The following is a 7,000-nucleotide window of genomic DNA, read 5'->3' as shown; positions in this document are numbered from 1 at the left end:
GAAGTCCAGGTGGCCAAGGCAGAGGCCCAGACAGAGAGGAAGCAAATACCTACATGTTTTGCTTTGGTTAATCACCAGTAAAGTTACTAAAAGACACAAACCACAACATTTTTGTTTTCTTTCTGAGACGGAGTCTTGCTCTGTCACCCAGAGCTGGAGTGCAGTGGTGTGATCTCACCTCACTGCAACCTCTGTCTCCTGGGTTCAAGCGATTCTCCTGCCTCAGCCTCCTGAGTAGCTGGGACTACAGGCACCCGTCACCAGGCCCGGCTAAATCTTGTATTTTTAGTAGAGACGGGGTTTCACCATGTTGGCCAGGCTGTTCTCAAACTCCTGACCTTGTGATCCACCCGCCTCGGCCTCCCAAAGTGCTGGGATTACACGCATGAGCCACTGCACCCAGCCCACAACACTTTTAGAGACAAAAATATCTACATTACATATTCTACTTTACAGATTATGTGGCTTCTAACAATGCTCTATTTTAAAATCTCATCATTTGCTTTAATTATACATTATTATGTTTTCATATAGGTATGTGGTACACAATTCAAAAGGTACAAAAGAATACAATGAAAATAAGTTTTCTTTTCATCCCATTCACCCAAAGGTAACCAGAGTAGTCAGTTTCTTGTGTATTCTCCCGAAGACACCAAGCCATATAAAAATATATATACATCTATTTTTTTACTTTTTATGAAGGCCAGGCCCTGTGCTGTGGTGGTTTCACCGATAACACTATCCTGTGAGGCCTCTGAAGAAACAGTCACCTTTCTGTTGGCCGGGTGAGAGCATGTTTCCTTGTATAATACCTTTTTTATGCAAATAGAAATTTACCATACCTAGTGCTCTGCACTTCACATTTCTTACCTAACATTAAATTTGGGAGATAAATAACTTACCATCTCTCTTGTCACAACTATATTCCCTATCACAGCACCCTCTGCATGCAACAGGTGCTCAGTAAATGCTTTTCAGCTCGTGGTAATGACAGTTTCCTGTTGACAGTTGAAGTATGGAAAAGCTGTTTATAAACATAAGCCACCATAGAAAGGTAAGAAATTGTCGTGACTGTGTGTAGCTGCTGTGGAACGAAGTAGGTCCTGTGTTGATCAATGTTCCTTCTGTTTTAAGGGCCAAACTCAAACTAGCGTGTCCACTTCCTCCCCTGGGTTCTAGGCTCAGCAGAGCGGGGGCTGTCAGTCCAGACACTGCTATTTAACACACAGAAGCCAGACAAGCTCGTAAAGTCACAGAGACTGGTTGGGGCAGAAAAGGACCTCGAGGGAACGGTTTATTTACTCTAGAGGAGAGGCTGCAGAGCGACTTATATAGCCCAAGGGAGCCTCAAACAGGAGAGAAAGGGCTAGAACCACAGGAAAAGTAGAGTGAGCTTCAGAAAGATCTCTGAGTGGCTGCAGTGGCGTGCGCCTAGAGTCCCAGCCACTGGGGAGGCTGAGGCAGGAGGATCTCTGGAGCCCAGGAGTTCGAGGCTGCAGCAAGCTATGATCACTCCACTGCACGCTAGCCTGGGTGACAGAGCAACACCCTGTCTCTAAAAATAAAAAATAAGAATAAAAAGATCTCTGGGATAGCACTATGGACTGCAGCCTCCACCCCAACATTTTGGCAGGAGCCCCCTACCTCTGCTAGCACACATGGCCCTTTTGTAGGATTGAGACAGACCCAGCTGAGAGGACTCAGGTATTCAGTGGAGGAAGGCTTTGCCCCAGGACGAGACTTCAACGCAGGACGCCAGTTGGATTTCAGCCCCACTGGCCCCATCCTTGTGCAAAGTGCAAACTCCCACCCCTAGGCAAAGGGTCGTGTCCCTTCCCCCAGGTGTCATTCATTTGTTCATTAGATCTATATGTACTGATAGCCACTACATGTCATGCAACGCACTAGGTACTGGGAACACATCATGAACAAGGCAGGTTCCCAGCTCACGAGGAGCTTAGTTTTTTATTTGTTTATTATACTTTAAGCTTATTTTTAAATTTTTTTATTATACTTTAAGTTCTAGGGTACATGTGCACAACGTGCAGGTTTGTTACATTTATATACATGTGCCATGTTGGTGTGTGACGAGGAGCTTATTTCCTAATGGGAAAGATACAACAAATCTGCAAGAAAGGCAATTTCAGAGTGAAAAGTGCAAAGAATGTATATGGGATAACCTGAGAGTGACCTGAGGGTGGGGGGCAGTGTTTGGCCAGAGTAGTCAAGAAAGGCCTTTTTGAAAAGGAGACCCCTCAATTTCCAGACTCCAGGCTGGAGTCCTTTGAGACTCTCTCCCCTCCTCTTCCATCCCTCCAGTGGGTTTGAGCCGGAGTCTTATGTTTCCTGGTGGAAACAGCCTCCAAAATAGCCCCTAATGATCTTCCTTCTTGGTGTCCGTGCCCTTGAGTAGTCTCTTTCCATATTGTCTCAGGGTTGGTCTGTGTAGCCAACAGAACACAGTAGAAGTGATGGTTGTCACTCCCAAGGCTAAGTCATCAGAGACCTCATGCTCCCCTGCCCTGCCCTCTCTCTCCCTCTCTCAGGTTGCTTGCTCTGGGGGAAGTGAGCTGCTATGTTATAAACAACCACATGGCAAGGAACTGAGGCCTCCTGCCAACAGCCATGCGTGTGAGTGAGCTTGGAAGCAGATTCTGCAGCCCCAGTCAAGCCTTCAGATAACTGAAGCCCCAACTGACATCATGACTTCAACCTCATGAGATTCCCTCATTCAGAACCATCCAACTAAGCTGCTCTCACATTCTCTTTTTTTTTTTTTCTTTAATGACTGAGGCAATTTATTAACCCAGGATCATTTGTTTTAATGCTTCTTGTTGATAGCTGCCACCTATCCAGCGATTCTGTCCAGATCTTTCTGACCCTGAGGTGTCAGTTTGTGGCCCCTATCTTGGTCTTTTTCCACCATTTTCAGTCCCTCCAGGGCTTGGAGGACCCAGTGGGCCACACTCTTGGAGACTCGGCTGACGTGGCTGGGCAGGACACCATTTATCTGGCATCCCCCGTAGATCTTGGTCATGGAGCCAATCCCAGCGCCACCTTGGCGGTATAGGTGCTACGTCGTGGAAGCAGCTGTTGTGTAGAACCAGTTCTCATCTCAGGGAGTAAGCTCTTTGTGCTTGGCCAGTTTGGTGGTATCCACCCATTCAGGGACTTTCAGCTTCCTGGACTTTTTAAGGAAGGCTACCAGAGCTCTGATGAACTCCTGCTGATTCATGTCTGCTACAGTAACTCCAGGAATCGTGACACCTCTGTACTGCCAGCCAGGGGAACAGCTGTTCTCAAATTCATGATCCACAGAACTTACAAAATAGTAAACACTTGTTATTTTAAGCCACTAAGGTTGGAAGTTGTTGGTTACACAGCACTAGATAACCAATACACAGTAGATAGCCCTTACACATCGATCTCACTGCACCCTGCAATCCAGACCTCCTTGCCTCCTATGTCCTCTCCAGCATCTAGCCTGCCCAGTACTCAACTGCAGCATCTAGCCTGCCCAGTATTCAACTGTGACACTGTCCCAACCAACTCAAAGACCATCCCCCACCCCATATTTCTCAGTCACCTCCAGGAAAAAGGTTAAATCAGCCTGCTTTCTAAGTCTGTCCATAAATCTAATTCTGCAAGCATTTATTGCAAATTTGTGATGTGTTTAGCTTAGTGTTTCATGCTGCAGGGAAAACACAAGAACTATTTATTATAGTCCCTGTCCTTGGTGTTGTTGGTAAGGTAGACTAATGTCTCTGAAACAATCAGAAGACAGTGCAGAATAGTTAATCAAAGGCTTGTGGGGTTGACAGAAAGTGTTAAGTGAGAGGTTGGAGAGCTCCATGTGGGCCAGAGGTGGGGAGCAGGGAGAAGCTGGGGCCTGGGTCAGTCCAACACAGGCAAGGGAAGAAGGGTAGTGCCTAGGCAAGCAGAGGGGCTGAGAGCAGAGGTTGGTTTAGCGAAACAAAGCCAGGGCCAGCTCAAGACGTAGAGGGCCTTGAAAACTTGGTGGAAGAACCCAGGAGGCAGAGGTTGCAGAATTCACTGCAACCTCCATCTCCTGGGTTCAAGCAATTCTCCAGCCTCAGCCTCCCTGGGTTATAAATTGGGTAGATTTATAACCCAATCCAGTGGGCGATAAACAGTGCTGTGAACCTATTTAGATCGATGAGATTAAAGGTAGGGAGTGAGATGGAAAGAAGATGGAGAGGATAAGAAGGTGGAAAAAGAGATCTGGGGCTGGGGCAAAATGACTTTGGGGTGATTTGCCTTCATTGAGATGTGAGCACCTGAAGCTAGACACAGGAACAAAACCAGGGGCATTGCTCTGATTTGAGGCTGCACAACTGAGGTGCCATCCCCACTCCAGACCTGCCAGCCGCCTCCTACCTGGGGGAGCATAGATTCTATGAGACTGGAGTCAAGAGCAGGTCAGGCTCCTGCTGAGTCTATAGCAGAGGTGCTTAACCCTCCATGGACACCTGGGGAGATGTGTAAGGACACTTGGGGGCCAATCTGAAGCACTTTAGCATAACGGTCCAGTGCAGAAACTGACAGACTGCCCGGCTCTACCCCTCACAGACTGAGGGACCTTATTACCTTCATGTTTGGATGAAGATGATGGGGCTCTGGGGAGTTCAGTGACTTCATCCAAACATGAAGGTAATAAGAGTACCTACTAAAGTGACTTCATCCAAACATGAAGGTAATAGGAGTACCTACTCCATAGGGTTGCTGTGGAGATTCAACAAAATGAAAAGCACTTACAACAGTTCACTTTTTTGTTATGCAAATGTTCTTGCACTGACCTGGGTTGCAGTTTAGGCATAAACATTTTTAGTTTCCTGGGTACAGCTGAGATTAAGAATCAAAAATCCAGCCATGCACAGTGGCTCATGCCTATAATGCCAGCGCTTTGGGAGGCTGAAGCAGGAGGATCACTTGAGTCCAGGAGTTTGAGACCAGCCTGGGCAACACAGGGAGACCCCATCTCTACCAAAAATAAATAAATAAACAAACAGAAATAAAAAATTAGCCAGGCATGATGGTGCTTGCCTGTAGTCCTAGCTTCTTGGGAGGCTGAGACGGGAGGATTACTTGAGCCCAGGAGGTCCAGGCTGCAGTGAGCCATGACCGCACCACTGCACTCCAGCCTGGGTGACAGCACAAGGCACTGTCTCAAACACAAACAAACAAACAAAAATAAAAAACAACAACAGGCCAGGTGCAGTGGCTGGTGCCTGTAATCCCAGCACTTTGGGATGCCAAGCTGGGAGGATCACTTGCGCCCAAGAGTTCAAGACTAGCCTGGGCAACATAGGGAGACCCTGTCTCCACAAAAAATGAATTTTTTTTAAAATCAGAAATCCATAAGGACAAAGCACTCACCCCCTCATCTCTCCTACCATCCTCCCTACCATCAGAATAGGAAGTTAAAACTATCACTTCAAACATGCTCTTTGATTCAGATGAAGGTGAGACTTGGCTAGATTATGGCTTTGACTCAGAACCATAGGCAAAGTTCATGGTTTGGGAGTTTCTGCAGGAAGCTTGGGGACGTTCAGCTGTTTCAGCTGAACTTGACTCTGAGTTCCAAGTCTAGGAAATTCCAAAACTCAAAGCAAAACAAAGGCACCCCCAAGGCTAGGGATCGTATGCTGTCCATCTCCATCCCCTGGCACCCAGTGTGGCACCCACACTTGCTGGTTGGCTGGAGGAGCGAGGCAGGCCTTAACTCAGTTGGTGCACAGAGCTGACTGGTCTCAGGTATGGACCATGGCGAGTAAATTTGATGAAACAAAGACAAAGCCATAAAGGAAACAGGCTTTGTGCCATTTAGGAGTGCAAATTAGATTTTCTTCATTGCTGAAGAATTCTTACTGCTAAACCAGGAATATTCAGACACCCACTTTCCACCCCCAGTTTAGAATATTTCTGTTAACGGAAGACACAGACGGAGATGACTTGTTGGGTCCTTTGAGTTTGTACAGTGCAGACACAGGTGCCATATTTAAAGCACACCTGACATAGGTCGTCGGCAGCCTCCCAACACCCCTCAGGCAAGTGCTTCTCAAACACTGATGCACACGCCACTCACCAGGGGAGCTTGTTCAATGCAGAGTCTAATGCGGTAGGTCTGAGGGAGAGCCTGACGTTCTGCATTTCTTTTTTTCTTTTTTTTTCTTGAGACAGAGTCTCACTCTGCCATTGAGGCTGGAGTGCAATGGCGTGATCTCGGCTCACTGCAATCTCTGCTTCCTGGGTTCAAGCAATTCTGCAGCCTCAGCCTCCCAATTAGCTGGGATTTACAAGCACCCCCGCACCATACCCAGCTAATTTTTGTAATTTTAGTAGAGACGGGGTTTCACCATGTTAACCAGGCCGGCCTTGAAAGCCTGACCTCAGGTGATCCACCCACCTTGGCATCCCAAAGTGCTGGGATTACAGGAATGAGCCACTGCACCCAGCCAAGGCTCTGCATTTCTAACAAGCTCCCGGGAGGTGGTGACGTTGCCGGCCCAAAGGCCAGCGCGTTGAGTGGTGAGGCATCAAAGTCCACTTCGGGACGGAAGCCAGCCCAGGTTTGGCGTATCGCCTGGACAGTAGCCCTGACTTGGGTTAAAAGAATTAACAAATCCCTGCCCACTGGTCACATATTTACCATTTTTTCTGCCTTAAAAATATTTCTGCTGGGTGTGGTGGCTCGGGCCTGTTAATTCCAGCACTTTGGGACTTCGAGGCAGAAGGATCACTTGAGTCTAGGAGTTGGAGACCAGCCTGAGCAATATAGTGAGATCCTGCCTCTACAAAAAGTAAAAAAATAAAAAATTAGCCAGGCATGGTGGCATGTACTATAGTCCCAGCTATTCAGGGGGCTGAGGTGGGAGGATCGCTTGAGTCTGGGAGGGCAAGGCTGCAGTGAGCGGTGATTGTGCCACTGTGCTCCAGGGTGGGCCAAGTGCAAAATCTTATTTAAAAAAAAAAAAAAAAA

General features: G+C 47.4%; 1 pseudogene; it reads right to left on the bottom strand.

Moving 5' to 3' along the window:
* Positions 1 to 2,821: 2,821 nt before the first annotated feature.
* Positions 2,822 to 7,000, bottom strand: part of LOC105532472 — a 9,898-nt pseudogene continuing 5,719 nt past the window's right edge.

This window comes from Mandrillus leucophaeus, unplaced genomic scaffold (genome assembly GCF_000951045.1).
Source record: "Mandrillus leucophaeus isolate KB7577 unplaced genomic scaffold, Mleu.le_1.0 Scaffold96, whole genome shotgun sequence".
Taxonomy (NCBI): domain Eukaryota; kingdom Metazoa; phylum Chordata; class Mammalia; order Primates; family Cercopithecidae; genus Mandrillus; species Mandrillus leucophaeus.
Note: the sequence above shows the minus strand (reverse complement) of the source record. Positions and strands in the feature narration are given on the sequence as shown.